General features: G+C 35.5%; 1 non-coding gene and 1 pseudogene across 1 annotated transcript; one reads left to right on the top strand and one right to left on the bottom strand.

Moving 5' to 3' along the window:
- Positions 1-209: 209 nt before the first annotated feature.
- LOC114195711 (small nucleolar RNA R71) lies at positions 210-316 on the bottom strand. Its single transcript, XR_003606544.1, has one exon. It is a non-coding gene; the product is annotated as a small nucleolar RNA R71 (small nucleolar RNA).
- A 762-nt stretch (positions 317-1,078) lies between these two features.
- LOC146884249 (uncharacterized) lies at positions 1,079-5,664 on the top strand (annotated as a pseudogene).
- Positions 5,665-18,563: the final 12,899 nt, after the last annotated feature.

Raw genomic sequence — 18,563 nt, 5'->3', positions numbered from 1 at the left:
GCAAACACTTGAAGCAGTTTGATGTCGTGTGTTCCACCATGAAGCCTGCAGATGTCCAGGAGGACCATGTATACTTGAAGGCTTTCCCTCATTTGTTGGAGGGCAATGCGAAAGACTGGTTGTACTACCTTGCACCCAAGTCCATCACGAGCTGGGATGACCTGAAAAGATTGTTCCTTGCCAAGTTCTTCCTTGCTTCAAGGACAACAACCATAAGGAAGGAAATTTCTGGCATCAAGTAGCAATATGGGGAGACCCTCTATGAGTACTGGGAGAGGTTCAAGAATCTCTATTCAAGTTGCCCACACCATCAGATCTCTGAACATCTCCTTCTACATTATTTTTATGAAGGCCTGCACCACATGGATCGAAATATGATTGATGCCGCAAGTGGTGGTGCTCTTGGTAACATAACCCCAGCTGCAGCCAGACAACTAATAGAGAACATGGCTTTAAATTCTCCACAATTTGGCACAAGGAGTGATGCCATAGTTGTTAGAGGTGTTCATGATGTAGAGGCAGCCGAGTACACGAAGAAGTTGGAAAGTAAGATTGATGCTCTTACCACACTGGTCAATCAACTTGCTTCCAATCAAAGAGCTCCAATTGCAAGAGCTTGTGGTCTTTGTACATCTGTTGATCATTTTACATACTCTTGCCCAACATTGCAACAACAGGCTGTTGCTTCTTCTTTTACACCAGTGGATACCTCTCAGGCCTATGCAACTAATATTTTCAACAACAATAGGCCCCAACATCAACAACAGAACCATGATTTGTTAACAAACAGATATAATCCAGGATGGAGAAATCACCCTAATTTGAGATGGGAAAACCAAGGTAACCAGCAGCAGCAAAACCAACAATTTTAAAATGTGCAGCCACCTCCATAACAAAGAGCATCACCTGCACAGGCTGCTCCGGTTCCACTTGTACCCACACCAGCTCCTGCTGCAGGACCTGCACCTTATTCTTCTACTTCATCGGAGGAGTTGGTCAGGATGATGACCCTTCAAAATATGCAATTCCAGCAGGAGACTAGGCCTCAATCCAGAGTTTGACAAATCAAATGGGGTAAATGGCCACTCAATTAAACCAAGCACAAGCTCAGAATTCTGACACGTTGCCATCACAGACGGTGGAGAATCCACGAAGTGTGAGTGCCATTACATTGAGATATGGAAAGAACATTGAAGTTCCCACTCCTAAGCCTACACCTCAAAAGGAAGTCGACCCTGCCACACTTCAGAGAAAGCATGATGCTCATGCAACTGGTCCTTCCACATCTGGTGTGACTTCTACGCCTTCCACCTCTACTGTTGCACCTTTCATACCTCTTCCTTTCCCTCCAAGAGTCATTCCAAGCAAAAAGATGGAAGAGGTTGACAAGGAGATCTTAGAAACTTTTAGGAAGGTGGAGGTGAACATACCTCTATTGGATGCCATTAAATAGATTCCCAGATATGCAAAGTTTTTGAAGAAGCTATGCACGCACAAGAGGAGGCTAAAGGGAAACGAAAAGATCAGCATGGGGAGAAATGTGTCAGCATTGATAGGTAAATATGTTCCTCAGATTCTTGAAAAATGCAAGGACCCAGGTACATTTTGTGTACCTTGCATCATAGGTAACAATAAATTTGAAAATGCAATGCTTGATCTTGGTGCTTCAATAAATGTAATGTCTCTGTCTATTTTTAAATCTCTTTCTCTTGGACCCCTGCAACCTACGGGTGTGGTCATTCAGTTGGTAAATAGAAGTGTTGCCCACCCCGCAGGTTTGGTTGATGATGTTTTAGTTCGTGTTGATGAATTGATTTTCCCTGCTGATTTTTACATTCTTGATATGGAAGACGGATTTTCACATGGTTTTGCACCAATCATTTTAGGCAGACCATTTTTGAAAACTGCACGAACCCAGATTGATGTCCATGGAGGTACTTTGTCTATGGAGTTTGATGATATTGTTGTGCGATTTAACATTCTAGATGCCATGAAACATCTTTCTGAGGATCACTCTATTTTTTCACGTGGATATTATTGATGATGTTGTTGATGGACTTATTTCTTATTTCCACTCTTTGCATGCATTAAAACATTCATCTATGTCTGAGTTATCTAAATTTGCATGCATTGATGTTCTTAATTCTGATTTTGATGCTGATTATGATGTGGATGATGTTGAATTTGAATCTGCTGAGTTTGACTCACTGGGTGTTGTACCATATGATTTTGATATTATACAATCAGATTACACTAACCATGCTGTAGGAAGTACATATACATTTGATTGTTATGTTGAGGTATAGGCTATGGAACCCATTTCTCCCTCCCCTCCCGTTCCTTATATTCAGCCAGCATCTAGCACTCCAGAGTTGAAACCCCTGCCACACAACCTCAAGTACGTCTACTTAGAGGAGGAGGACAAACTGTTTGTCACCATTTCCACCTCCCTCACTGTTGAACAAGAGTAGAAGTTGTTGCATGTTCTTAAAAGCACAAGAAGGCAATTGGATGGACATTGGCTAACATTCCTGGTATTAGCCCATCAACATGCATGCACAGGATATTGTTGGAAGATGGAGCAAAGCCAGTGAGACAGCCATAGAGGCGACTCAACCCTGTCATCTCGGATGTTGTAAAGAAGGAGGTGACCAAGCTTCTACAAGTTGGGATCATCTACCCCATTTCTGACAGTCAGTGGGTCAGCCCCATCCATGTTGTCCCCAAAAAGACAAGCCTCACTGTAGTCAAGAATGAAAAAGAAGAATTGATTCCAACAAGGGTGCAAAACAGTTGGAGAGTTTGCATTGACTACAAAAGGTTAAATCAAGAAACCAGGAAAGACCACTTCCCCCTGCCTTTTATTGATCATATGCTTGAGCGCTTGGCAAGTAAGTCCCACTATTGCTTTCTTGATGGGTTTTCTGGTTACTTTCAAATTCATATTGCACTTGAGGACCAAGAGAAAACCACATTCACCTGCCCCTTTGGCACTTTTGCCTATAGGAGGATGCCATTTGGCCTATGTAATGCCCCTGGCACATTCCAGCGGTGCATGCTTAGCATTTTTAGTGATTTTATTGAAAAATGGATAGAGATGTTTATGGATGACTTTACTATGTATGGGTCCTCTTTTGATGCATGTTTGGATAGTTTGGACAGAGTTTTAAATAGGTGCATCCAATCTAACCTTGTTCTCAATTTTGAGAAATGTCATTTCATGGTAGAACAAATAGTATTGGGGCACATAATTTCGAGCAAGGGCATTGAAGTTGACCCTGCCAAGATCTCAATTATTTCACAATTGCCTTACCCCTCTTTTGTGCGAGAGGTTCGTTCTTTTCTTGGCCATGCAGGGTTTTACAAGCGCTTCATTCAGGATTTTAGCAAAAAGGCCTTCCCATTGTCCAACCTACTGCAAAAGGATGTTGACTTCATCTTTGATGAAAGATGCAAAGAGGCTTTTGATTGCCTCAAGAAGGTACTGACCACAACTCCAATCATTCAGGCGCCCGACTAGACAACCCCATTTGAGCTTATGTGTGATGCATCCAATTATGCATTGGGGGCTGTTCTAGCTCAAAGAATTGGCAAGCAGCCAAGGGTAATCTATTACGCCTCCAGGACATTAGATGTTGCCCAAGCAAACTACACCACAACAGAAAAGGAGCTGCTTGCAGTAGTTTTTGCACTTGAAAAGTTTCGATCTTATCTGCTTGGTTCTCCTGTTGTTGTGTTTACTTACCATGCAGCTCTTAAGTACCTGTTGAAGTAGGCAGAATCAAAGCCTCGGCTTATAAGATGGATGCTCTGGCTCTAAGAATTCGATTTGGAAATTTGTGATAGGAGCGGAGCACAAAACCTGGTTGCAGACTACCTAAGCAGGATTGAGAGGTCTACTAATGATGCTTCACCAATCCGGGATGACTTTCCCGATGAAAGTTTGTTGACACTCTCTACTTCTTCCTCACCTTGGTTTGCTAACATCATGAATTATCTTGTTGCTTCTGTTTTTCCTCCCCTCGCATCTAGAGCTCAATGTGATAAACTCAAGAGCGATGCTAGGTATTACATTTGGGATGACCCCTATCTATGGAAAATGTGCAGTGATCAGGTTACCAGAAGATGCATTCAGGACCATGAGATTGACTCGGTCCTCAAATTTTGTCATTCATCTGCACCTGGTGGTCACCTTGGCACACAGAGGATAGCTCGCAAGGTGCTAGATTGCGGATTTTATTGGCCCACCATCTTCAAAGATGTGTGGAGGATTTGTAGCACGTGTGAGGAATGCCAACGAGCAGGAGCCATTTCTTGGAGACAACAGATGCCTCAACAACCAATGCTATTTTGTGAGGTGTTTGATGTCTGGGGTATAGATTTCGTGGGCCCTTTCCCTGTCTCTTTTGGTTTAACTTACATCTTGCTTGCTGTTAATTATGTTTCAAAATGCGTGGAAGCCAAAGCCACTAGAACTAATGATGCTCGAGTTGTTGTGGACTTTGTTAGGTCTCACATATTTTGCAGGTTTGGAGTCCCTCGAGCTATTTTTAGTGACCAGGGCACCCATTTTTGCAACAAATCCATGGGGGTTTTGCTTCAAAAGTACGGGGTTGTGCACAAACTTTCTACACCATATCACCCCAAAACTAATGGGCAAGCCGAGATCTCAAACAGAGAAATCAAGAGGATCTTGGAGAAGATTGTGCAGCCCAACAGGAAGGATTAGAGCAATAGACTTGAGGACGCTTTATGGGCTCACAGGACTGTTTACAAGGCACCTATAGGGATGTCTCCTTATCGGGTTGTCTTTGGTAAGCCATGCCACCTTCTAGTGGAGATAGAGCACCGAGCCTATTGGGTTGTCAAGTCATGCAACTTCTCTCTTGATCAAGCTGGAGAGGAAAGGAAGCTGCAGTTGAACGAGTTAGACAAGATCCGTCTGAAGGCATATCAGAACTCTATGTTCTACAAGGAGAAGACCAAGAGATTCCATGATAGCTCCATAGCTAGAAAGGAATTTGTTGTTGGTCAACAAGTTTTACTGTATAACTCCAGACTTGGACTCATGGGGGGTAAGTTGCGATCAAAGTGCATTGGTCCTTTTTTTGTCACTAATGTTTATCCTTATGGTGCAGTTGAAATCAAAAGCCAGTCTACCGATAAGAGCTTCAAAGTGAATGGGCATCGTCTGAAGCCATTCCTCAGCAATCCTACCTTGGTGGATATTGTTGTGGAGGAGACTTCCCTACTTGACCCCACTATTGTTTCACCATGATTCAGGGAGTTTTCTTTCCCCTTCTTTACTTTTATTGCACTTGTCCAGGTCTGTCTGTCTGTTGTTGTTTCCTTTTGTTTGTTTCTTTTTTGTTAATTTGTGTTAGTTAGTGTTATGTTTTTGTTTTCTGTTTGGGACACTCACTTCACTCTTAGAGAATGAGTTGTTGGTTACTCTGTGGACAAATATCCTTGCTTTCTCTTTGCATGTCAAGTTGCTTTTGGAATTATTTTACCCTGTGTGAGAATTTGAGTCATTCTCTGTTCTTTGATTGTGTGATATATGCCTCTTGAATGCTTGCACAGTGGCCTTGGCTTGACTCTTTCTGAATGCTTTTCTGATTCACATGCATGTTAGGATATGATTTAGGCAATTTTGTTCTGTGAGCCTACAACCAAATGAGCCTACCTTGAACTGTTTCCATTGATAACCCTTTTTTAGCCTACATACCCTCTCATTGTTCTACAGCTCATTACAAGCCCTTAGCCTGAAAAACCATGATTATTCCTACCTTAGGAAATTTTGGAGCTTTGGAATTGTTTTGGGAATGGGTGCTCAATTAAGTGTGGTCGCGCACAACAAGTGTGGTTGTGCGCGCACTTGTTATTGGTTCTTGGGATTGCTCATTTGTATACCCAGGTGGGATTTCAAAATTGTTGTTTCTCTACATGTTCTTTGTATAGAAAAACAAAAAGAAAAAGAGAGAAAAGAAAAAGAAAAGAAAGGAAAAGAAAAGAAAGAAAAGAAATAAAAGGAGTTTGGATTTGAGCATTGTGTGAGAACCATATTTGGAAGTGTTGGTGTGTGGGATTACTTTCATGCTTGATTGAGACTTATTCCTCATTGCTCCTCTATTTCTTTTGTGAATAAGCTACTTATCCATATGTTCCACACCTTGTCCTCAGCCCCATTACAACCTTGAAAAGTCCTTCTGATCTTGACCCGCATGTGTTTTTGGTTTGGTTGTTGGTGCTAGAGGCTTGCCAAGTCTGTTGATGTTTGTTTTTCAGGGGTGCTTTGAGAGTGAACAGTAGCTTAGAGATTTGAGTGATATAGTGCATATTTCGTGAGGTTATGTTGCTTTCAATTCTCTCTTTGAGCTGAACTGAACTGAGTACTTGACATGTTTTCAATTTCTTGGATGATGTTCATGGATACCTTGCAGCTTTGAATCCTTCTGTGTTGAATGTGTTTCCATTTGTCTGTGTCGAGTCTATTTGTCTTGTGTCTTTTTGTCTCTCTGGTTATGTTTGTGATGCCCTCGCTATTTTCTTCCATTCCACTAGCCTTTGTGTACCCATTAGACAGTTGTTCAGTGCTTAATTGGTCATCTTTAGAGTGTTTTTCATCTGTTGGGCTTTATTGGGCCACTGTTCCAAATTTGGACTAATTTCACATTATTTGGCCTAATTTTTGTTTTTAATTATTTTTAGGTATTTGGGTGAAGCAATTTTGGAGCTTGAACATCAATATTCAGTTGAAGAGAGTCGCCACATAATTTCCATGTCATTTCCACGTCAACAGAGTGAATGGGTCAACATTAGAGGCCCAAGAGTGGCATTTTTGTAATTTTGAGTGGTAGAGTGGTAATTTTGTAAATATGAGTGGCATAGTGGATGTGACCACGAGAATTAGGTCTCCTTCCATGCTAGAGTCGCACACTTCATCTTCTACCTTTCTCCAAACTCCATTTTCGCTCTCCAAGCTTCCATGGAGATGCCCCTTGCGGTATTTCCCGTTTTTGCCTCATTTTTACCGTTTTTATGCACATTTGATAGCACTCATTGAGGGTTTTACATTTTGAATTCGTTTTCTTGCTTGGGCAGTTCGTTTTGTGGGTTTTATAGACTTGGAACAGCACCCAATAATGGGGTTTTCGCATCTATATATATGATAGCACCGTTTTGCATTCCATTGAAGCTTTGAAATCGCTCTTTTTGCTTTTAAATTGCGTTTTCAGAATTCATAAGTTAGGGTTTTTGATTTTTTATGTACTAGTTCAGATTTGAAGTGCTTGATTCTTCCATTTTGATGTCTAGCTAACCCTATTGCATTGATTCCTTGACAAAATTGAGATTAAACTATGAGATTGTTGGTCGTTTTTTTGGGTTCCGTTCGAAATTGCCTCTGTTTCAGGTTGTGTTTAAATGATAAACACGTATTTGATGCATGCTTAATCTCAAATTCGTGTGTGCACATTAATGGCTCGTATTCATACGTAATGTTTGAGTTTTGACACAACTTGCTTAAATCTGTGGGTGTTAACTGTCTGAAATTTGTTGCGCTTAATGACAATGAATCCATGGTAATTTTTGCTTAGTTGATTACTTAGGATTCATGAGAGCAAATTCGAATAGAACAATTAATTTGGTAATCTGTGATTGGTGGACTTTCAATTGAATCAAGGAATCATTGCGTGTTCATATAACTATTAAATTTATATGCGAATTGAAGTTTGTTCTGAATCTATCTGCCAAACCCCACCCCCTGTGTTATTGTTGTGTTGATTTGGAAATTGAAGCTTTGAATGAAAATATTAGTCGTTGGGAGACGACTTGGTTCACTTTCATATACTGCATTTTAAGTGTTTTAATTTGGTGGGGTACGACCTCTATCAAATTTGGGTGAAAGATGGAACAAATCTAAACTCAACTCAGGAGGTCAAGGAAAAGAAAACTCCAAGACAAAACCAAGGAAATATGAAGACAAACTAAAACAACAATAAAAATCAAGAAATGGCTAAACAAAAAAGTAAATATGTGACAAACATAGACTATGACAGCAAGAAAAGCACTTTAAAAGACATGAGTAATATAAACAGTGTATTTGGCATTAGTACTAGGATTGTGAAACAACGTACTCAAACTAAACTATGATGATCAATTCAAACTTCCACAAGTAATATTTCCAACAATTCAGCTCAACATACATTGTCTCACGACCAAGAATCCAAGGAAAAATCAAACTCAAAGAATATGATATACAGAAGACTCCGGCAAAGCAAGAATGAACAATGAAAGACTCTGAATGGTAAGAATTAGACAAAGGAAAATATGCAGAAAGTGCATCCAAAATTGAACCAGAAGAGGTGTTTAAAACACCACAATTCAACACCTAAAATAACTCAATTTTACTGCATTGAATGGTTGCGGTGATGTTGAATTTCCACAGATTAACTTGGTGCTTCTGCAATGTGTTACTTTAGCTCCAAAACGTTCCACTTGAACAACTCAACTGCTTCCCCGTGTCCAAGATTCAAAGCTGGCCTACTGCAATTGACAAAAACAAAAAACCCATGTTCACCTCATGCACATTAAACCCGCAAAGCACTAGCCAATTCAAGTGTGTTGCATTAAAATACTTTTGCACTGCACCGCAAGGAAAAAGAAAAAAAATTGCTGCAGTAGTTTGCCAAGCCAACAATAAATTATATCCACCAAAAATCTAGAAAATGGGTGCTAACTTTGGAATCAACTCCAGCGAACAATTTAGTGTATCCAAATGACGCAATCTCACTCCAAGCAACATCTTTCTGCAGCAGTCTGCTTGGCACCTCTATGTTAGTGCAAGAGGACTTTGGTTACTGCCACAAAAATTTCACTACACCAGCTATTGCGTGAAGAAACCTGTTGGCTTAATTCTAGTGCACCAATTAAGTAATAAAGGTGTTGTTGCCACTATTTCAGCTGCATAAGCTGCTCCCTGTTGCTGCCACTTGCATCTCATCACCGCATCAAACATCCACACTATAAATAGTCACTCCCAAGTCCAATTTCACACTGATGTCCCAACTTTCGATAAATTAGCTTTGGATAACTTTCTTGTTGCACTAAGGTACCAATAACGACAAAGGGCAGCTGCTCAAACCAATTTCACTACACCAAGATACCAAACAACGTGCCAATCATAATCACCATTGTTGATTAACTCTAGCTCAGCTGTTGCTTAACGTGTTTCTACTGAAAAAATCTTGCCAAATTGCACTGTTTGCTTCCTTTTACTTTGGACCAGTCCCGACAACACAAGGGATAGACCAACTTCGATTGGTGTCAAACAAGTCTCTGCTGGACGAACTTAAAAGCTTGATGCCATTGTACTGCCTTACATATTCAACAACATCCACTGCACCGAAAGAAACAAAGGCCTGAAAGTGTTTCAGTTGTTGCAAAGGTGAGGTTGGTTGCTGCCACTGCCCACACTGAATGAGACCTAAAATGGACCTCTTTTCTGTTAAAAGAAAAGAATCAGCCTGTTGTTGCACCGCTTCTAATTCGGCAGTCACACCACCCAATAGAAAAGCTAGCAGCCACCAATTCAGGCACTTTGATGAACTCGCTGCTGCACTACACCGCTTGAACCAAATTTTGGAGGCTGTGACTTGAAAAGAACCAACTTTTGTCAAAGAATGCACCAAAAATTCTTGCCTCCACCGCTTCAAACAACCACTAGCTTGAAGTTTTACAAACAATTGGCTTGGATGAAGGGACCAATCACCAAGACATATCATGCTTGTATGTGCTATAAACTCATTTGCTTCCCAGATGAATCAAATTTTCCAACACCGCACCGCACCAACCAAGCAGCCACCTCAAGTTTCAATGTTTATCTTGCACACCACTAGCCACTCGAGTGGACCAACCTCTTGAATTCACTCACCGCAGCACCTAAACTCCACTGCTTAGCTTGAAAGAGTTGTTGCAACCAATCGCCACGTGAATGAGTTTGTTGCACTAATGTTCACATAACATGGCTTTGGTCACAAATTTCGTGCCAACCTGCCGAACTCGCTTCATGTGGTAGCTGAGATAGAATTAGAAGTCCAAACTACAAACTTTTGCAATATTTTTCCACGGAGACATTTGCACAAACATGTGTTATGCAACTTGTTAGTAATGAAACAGTGGTTTAAGCCAAAAAGGGGTTGAATTGGCTATATAAAGTTTTTTGAAAGTTTAAAAACCCTTTTGATTGAATCAAATAGACCACAAAATTTGAATGTAAAAGTTGTAGGACAATAAAAATAAAAACAACAACTTAATCTGTTCATACACTTATGAATAAGCTGATTAAAATTTCAAAACAATCGGCTAAAATACTGGAAAATTATGCAGATTTCACAAATTTCACTCAAATAGCATACTTTCACACACAAGATTAGTTCCAAACAATATTTCTAACAAGATTATGCTATCAGATTACATAGAAACGCATGGCAACACAACAAAAATTTATTTGTTTGATTTTCTTATGATTTTAAAATGAGTGAGATGAAGAAAACGAATTGGACAATTGTTTTCATACTAGTTCATTCAATCATAGAGCTACATTAAACATGAGCCTAGTTTCCACTATTATCAAAAGTTTTATAAATCACAAACCAAGATTACACTTTTGAACAATAGAGGCATAAGAACTACAAAACATGATGGTGGCTCTCACTAGCCAACTAAACTCGAGTTCTTCAAGCTTCTACCAAGCCAAAATTCCTCCAATATCAACCAAGATCTTCAATCTTCCACTTACAACTATATGATTTAGAGAGAGAAAGTTTTCCAGTGATGAATGACAGGTTTTCGCGCTCAAAAACTCAAAATCGTATCTTTGCTCTCTAAAATACAACTTATGTAGTTTGGTCTTAAGTGAAATCAATCGGTTGAATTTTTCATACAATCTGTTGACTTAAGTGAAATCAGTCGATTGAAAAACAATTCAACTTATTGAATACATTCATACCTTAAACTATATGCAACAAGTCTTTTAACCTATTAAAACCCATCTTAATAGATTAAAAATGACATACCAAGACTAACAAGACATCTAACCTATGTCATATAGCCTACGAATATGGTACAACATGTGAACATCATATTCAAAACATTATTTCCAGATTTAACACTATAGAAACATGATCTTCAAGTGGATCTTCATTAATCTTTATCAAATCTTTGCACCAAGCTTTCTTGTACTAACAATCTTCCCCTTATTTGATGAAGCCAACACCCTCGAGTTGAATTGATGAGCTAAGATCCATAGAAAAACCTGAAAAAGCTTTTCCACACAAGATACCAATATACAAATACACATCCAAGCAAAAGCACACAAGCATACATACATATTACATATGCATATGCTCCCCCTATCATTGATAATGTGATTTAATTTTAGCTTTGTAGATCAGTTAGCTATATTACATAGTTCCAGCAAGTGATTAATTCTAGGTTTATCAATTTTTACTCATTCAACTCAATTTTACTCATTTTCTCCCCCTTTAGATTCATCAAATTAAAAATAATGCAAATATCATTTGATAAAGAGTAAAATTTTCATTAATGCACCAAACATAGAGACTATAAAAACATCTAATAATGGATACAAACACATAAAAAACCAAACAGAAACAAAAATGACAATATAAAACTGAGATTGATATAATATGTCGATTGAAATCGAAAAAATAGTGATTAAAATCGAAAAAATACTGATTAAAATACTGGAAGCAGACATAAAAACACACAAATGCAACACCAACATGCAATGCATGACCTATGAGCCATCCCCTTCACTCATCCTTGGCGTTGTCTCTGTTGTGGACATTGGAGAGGAGGTCATGAACGTTGTGTAGATGATCATCCAGATCTTGAAAACGTGTAGTGTAGTATGCATGGTGAGCATTTTGTGATATGTTCAAGTCTTGAAGTTGGTTGAGAACCATCCTCTTAACACTATAGAAACATGATCTTCAAGCAGATCTTCATCAATCTTCATCAACCACATTTGATCTTCATGCACTTTGTTTTATCAAATCTTTGCACCAAGCATGCTTATGCTAAGACAACTAAACCTCCAGACCAACAAATGCAGCAACAATTCTGGATGGCCAGTCATATCTCTAATGAAACTAGCCAACAACCACTACTACCATGTAATTCAGGCTATATTCAAAGGTAATCAATAACTATTGAATTCACTAGAAATAAAAGTTTCACCGAATTCAATTGAATCATTGTTATCATCATATAGTCAATTTTACAAACACATGGGTTACATGAATGAAATGCATAAGATAACCAGCCCTAAATAAAATTAATTGTAGAAAACCTTTGGAAGGTTTATAAAGATTCATTTCATTTCATGCTGCTTCTAAACAAGCTCGCCTTCGATTGTACTGGTGTAGGAGTCTCCTCATTCGAAAATAGTCAATGTGGAATCACTTCTTGTGACAATCTGAACAAGGCCAACTGCAATTGGAATAGAAACAAAACAACCTACTACGACTTGACATGAATGAAGCTGAGTACCTTAGATGCGATTAAAAATGGCATCGCTTGTAATACAATTTAATTTGAAAGGAAAGACGCACAAACTAAAACAAACCTTAAATGAAAGACCAATTTGGCTCTGATACTAGATGATGTAGGATCGTATCATATTTTTTGTGAATTTAGGTCTCAAACGAAAAGGGTATGAACCCTAGAACGAAATGGGGGGAAAATTAAAGATGTCGATTTGAGGGTTTTGCTGAACGGGAGGAAAGCATAAACCTTGGAGGAGGTTCTAAGATAACTGATGAAGATCCACCACTTTTAATCAGAGATTCATAGATAAGGATCGGTGGTTCTAAGGAGAACCTCGAGACTTGAGAGAAAACTCAACTTTTCATATAACTCAAATCTGAATACAATTATGTCTCATAAAGGCTTATATACTATGGGTCAAAACACCAAAAAGCCTAACACGACTAAAGGTCTGATAAAGCCCCAACATAAACATTACAATAATTACAAAAAGAGTTCTTGTTTTATGATCCGAAGCTAATCTGAGATCTCTTTAAAGGTCTTGGGCATGATTCCATCAACTGCTCTGAAATCCCTATGACGGCCCGATAACGTTGTCGTTGACGCGATCAAATTAATACTACTTATCTATAACAACTTCAGTATTGTTAAGAAAGTAGTCAACAAAATAGAAAGGGTAAAGTTAACCCTAAGTCGTCAACGAACACGGAATTGATTTTTAACAAGTTAGTTCTTATAAAACTATACAAAAAGAGTTAGTCAAATAAAATAATAAAAATATAAGAGGATTAAGATAAACAAGAAAGAAATAGAAAAGATAAAAAGAGATAAAAACAATAGTAAAGAAAATAGATTGATTCCATTGCTTTTTCAAAATAGATTCATCATCGGTTATCTAAAGATTATTGCTCAATTAATTATTGTTGTAGATTTGCAAATTAATCAATGTAAAGTCTCAATTAATTTGTTGGCGTTCTCACTTTTAACTAAAATAATATTTGTATTAATTTTCTAAATAACCCATTTTCAATCTTGTAGTTCAATTTTGCAAAGACATCCAAAAATATCAATATTTGCAATTAAACCAATCTTCTTTGACCAATCTTTGACCAAATTTGAATAATTTAACCAGAGTTTGACTGTAAGGCCCATTTCTTTCAGCTTATGAGTTTTGGGCCTGACCTTTTCGTAGGCCCAAGGCCAGCCTAGTAGGGGACCCAAATACCCTTGCAGCTCATTCACTCTACACTTGTTTCCTTTCAGAAGACTGTTTTCCTCCCTCAAACACCCTTGAACTCTAGTTAGAGCTCTGCTAGGGCATAAGTTCCCTTTCTTTTCAGCTAGCTTTTCTGCTTCGTACTTTCAGGTAAGTTGGACTTCAACTTCATCCTTCCTCTTTTTCCAGTTAAAAGCTCTGGTTTCATCTTAGGTTCTCTCTAGTACCCCATTCTCAACTTCTTGAGTGTTTGTTTTCAGCTGTGTAGGTTGCTCATGCACTCTTTTGCTCTTGCTTGGGTTACCGCTCTCCGTGTTAGCATCTAAAAAGGTAAGGAAAGCTAGAAAATTTGTGTTTTTAGGTTATTTTTGCTCATTTATGGTCTGTTTTGTGTGTCTGGAGTTTGACTGATATCGATGGGTGTATGAGTCTATTTTTGTTGTGTGTATGCTTGGTTGAAAATGGTAGTGCATGTGCTAACAGGTGCAGAACCTACTAATCTCGCCCAAGCGAGTGACCTCGCCTAAGCGAGAGTAGCAAGGACTCACCCATGGATTCCAGCTCGTGTTGTCACCTAGGCGACTGGTTAGCGAGGCGCAGTCTCGCTTAGGCGAGACGCTGTCCCCTAAGCGAGAACCTGTTGGAACCTTGTAGTGGCCACTGTTGAGCTCTCGCCTAGGCGAGAAGGGGTCGCCTAAGCGAAAGGAACCCTTTCGCTTGGGTGAGGACCTTTAGCTTGGGCGAGAATCCGTGACAAGGGTTGTTGTGTTGGTTGATGTGACTCCATGCTTGTGTTAATTATTTTCTTTGCTCACAATGTGTGGCCATGCTTGGTATGTGTGCTTGAATGGGACTGGAATGAAAGTGTTGTTATGTAATAAGCTATGATTTCATTGGATTGAACATTGGTATGCATGTGATAAGCATGAAATGAGAAACATGATATATTTGCTGGTGGAATTGCATGAAAATTGGGTGATTGAGAAGGCATGTGGAATGTGTTGGTAAAGGAGTTTCATGGGAGACTCTTGGTGATATATATATATATATATATATATATATATATATATATATATATATATATATATATATATATATATATATATATATATATGCCTAGTGTATACCTTGATATAGGAGATGTCTAGATAAAGGAGGGTATCCTAAACTCTAATAATCGTTCACGCTCACATAGAGCAGAATGGTTTATGTGGTGGGAGTGGCAGGAGGTCCTAGTCTTGGGACAGTTTGGGCCCAAGACAACAGAGGATTAACCCTGTGTCTGCAGAGTTTAGAAACCAACACAGGTGCATACTTCCTTTAGAATTCTATATCAAGAGTATGATCCAGATATCGAGTCGTAGTAACCTGCATTTGATTGTTCTCACATGATCTAAGTGTTTCTAGTTAAATCTTAATAACTTGCCTTGCCTTGTACATGCTTTATAATTTGTTAAAGATATTTTCACACTACCTTACCCTTTCGTTCTTTGTGTTCTTGTCTTGCTATCTCTTTGCGATGATCACCTTATTGGTGGGAGCAGATGGGGCTAATCCTGGTGGTAGATCTGATGGGGGCAGCGGCGCTGTTTAGCTGGACCCATTTCTTGTGGCTTTTAGGAGAGATGTCTTGGCCCTAGAGCCTTTATGAACTTTCTTGCACTAGGAGTAACCTCTTTTGAAAAACTGTTAAATCTCTTTGGTCTTATATTTGGTTTAAGGCATTGTGGCTTTGCCTAAGTTTATTTCCAAGCACGTTTATGGATAACTGTAACAGTGAATTCTTTAAGTATGATACTCTTCGGGTTGCTTTGTTTATTACTATGATTATGTGATGTTTTAATTTAGTAGAATTATTCTATTATAAATGGGATGTCATATTTTTATGGTATCAGAGCCTTCGTTCCTTAATTTGTGGGTTATGTGCTTGATTAGCTTTTGTCGTGCCTTCTTTGTCATGTTTTAGCTGAGTTTCTAGTCTAACCGAGTCCTCTAATGGTTCTTTCTGTGTGTCCAGTGATATGGCACCCTCTCGTATAGCTCCTCTTCCACCCCCTCAGGGCCATGGGCAAGACCTGGCTAGGGTGATTGAGGCTATGGCTGCAGCCTTGAAGCAACAAAGCAATGCTATGTTACAACAGCACGAGGCGACTATGCAACGCCAGGAGGCCTCTTTTGATCAACAACACCTTGTGATGCAGCAGATGGAGAATAAGTTGGCCTTATTGGATGCTTCTTGGACCAAACAAAAATTGCAAGGAAAATGTGAAAACAATGGATAAAAGCTTTATCCACAAATACAACCCTAGAAACGTACAAATTACAACACATAAGATATTAAGCATATACATTTATTTAGATATTTGAAAACTTGAAAAGATAAATGGGCCTAGCTGATCGATCATGCTGAATTATAGAATTATAGAACTATAGAATTATAGATTATAGAATCAAAAAATTATAGAATTATAGAATTATAGAATTACAGAATTATAGAATTATAGAATTACAGAATTGTCGAACAATAGAAAAATAAAATTACAACACATAACATATTAAGCATATACATTTATTAAGATATTTAAACACTTGAAAAGATAAATGGGCCTAGCAGGTCGATCATGCTGAATTATAGAATTAAAAAATTATAGAATTATAGAATTATAGAAAAATAGAAAAATAGAAAAATAAAATTATAAAATTATAAAATTTATAAAAGTAGCAATTATAAAATTATAAAATTATACAATTACAAAATTATACAATTACAAAATTATAAAATTATAAAATTATAAAATTATAAAATTATAAATTTATAAATTTATAAAATTATAAATTATAAAATTATAAATTTATAAATTTATAAATTTATAAATTTATAAAATTCTAAAATTCTAAAATTATAAAATTATAAAATTGTAAAATTATAAAATTATAAAATTATAAAATTATAAAATTATAAAATTATAAAATTATAACATTATAAGATTATAAAATTATAAAATTATAACATTATAAGATAATAAGATTATAATTTTATAAAATTATAAAATTATAAGATTATAAGATTATAATTTTATAAAATTATAAAATTATAAAATTATAAAATTATAAAATTATAAAATTATAAAATTATAAAATTATAAAATTATAAAATTATAAAATTATAAAATTATAAAATTATAAAATTATAAAATTATAAAATCATAAAATTATAAAATTATAAAATTATAAAATTATAAAATTATAAAATTATAAAATTATGAAGTTATAAAATTATAAAATTATTATAATATTATAAAATTACAAAATTATAAAATTATAAAATTATATTATTATAAGATTATAATTTTATAAAATTATAAAATTATAAAAGTATAAAATTATAAGATTATAAGATTATAAGATTATAAGATTATAAGATTATAAGACTATAAGATTATAAGATTATAAGATTATAAGATTATAAGATTATAAGACTATAAGATTATAAGACTATAAGATTATAAAACTATAAGATTATAAAACTATAAGATTATAAAACTATAAGATTATAAAACTATAAGATTATAAAACTATAATATTATAAAACTATAAAATTATAAAACTATAAAATTATAAAACTATAAAATTATAAAACTATAAAATTATAAAACTATAAAATTATAAAACTATAAAATTATAAAACTATAAAATTATAAAACTATAAAATTATAAAACTATAAAATTATAAAACTATAAAATTATAAAATTATAAAATTATAAAATTATAAAATTATAAAATTATAAAATTATAAAATTATAAAATTATAAAATTATAAAATTGTAAAATTGTAAAAATTATAAAATTATAAAATTATGAAAAATTTTAAAATTTAAAATTATTAAATTATTAAATTCTAAATTTTTGAAACTCATAAAATTATGGAATTAAAAATTATGTATATAAATTTTTTAAATATTTTTGTTATAAATTTACAAAAGTGAAGAGTAATATTATAAACAAAGATAATGGTATTTTGATTCATTCTTCTTGATTCTCTTTTAAGTCACTACTCCAACTATGCTTAGATTATCTCATCATACTACTAAACATCACACCATTAAAACACATCACTAAGAAATGATGGGCTTAAATATATATTTGATCCCTATTGTTGCTTTTTTTATTCAATTTGGTCCTCATTTTCGTTTTGTGTTCAATTAGGTGCTCATTTTAGTCAAATTTCGGTCAACTTGGTCCTTCTTACTAACAGTGTTTAAATGGTTAACATTTTTTAACAGTACATGCCACGTTTCAGCTCCTGGTTTTTTTGATTTTTTTTTTGATTTTTTTAATTTTTTTAATTTTTTTAACGTTTTTAAAAATTTTAAATTTTTTTTAATTTCAAAAAAATTGTCCACGTGTCAAGTCATAATTTTGTCAAGTGTCAATGCTAGTACCACATGTCAGTTTGTGATTGTATTATTTTTTTTGTTCATTTTAGTCCCGATATTCGTTATTTTTATTCAATTTGGTCCCTATATTTGTTATTTTTATTTAATTTAGTCCCAAATTTTGTTAAAATAGAACAATTTAATTTTTAAATTTGACATTATTATTAATTACTTTTGAAATTCAATTATAAAAAATTATATTTAATTATAAATATAATATAATTCTTAGATTCAATTTTTAAATAGAATATAATTATTTAAAATATTATTAAAATATAATTATTAAAATATAAAAAATATATTAACATTTGTAAAATATACATTTAAATCTAAAATA

Source organism: Vigna unguiculata, chromosome 8 (genome assembly GCF_037176805.1).
Source record: "Vigna unguiculata cultivar grain cowpea cultivar isolate G323 ecotype 2 chromosome 8, ASM3717680v1, whole genome shotgun sequence".
In the NCBI taxonomy this organism is placed as follows: domain Eukaryota; kingdom Viridiplantae; phylum Streptophyta; class Magnoliopsida; order Fabales; family Fabaceae; genus Vigna; species Vigna unguiculata.
Note: the sequence above shows the minus strand (reverse complement) of the source record. Positions and strands in the feature narration are given on the sequence as shown.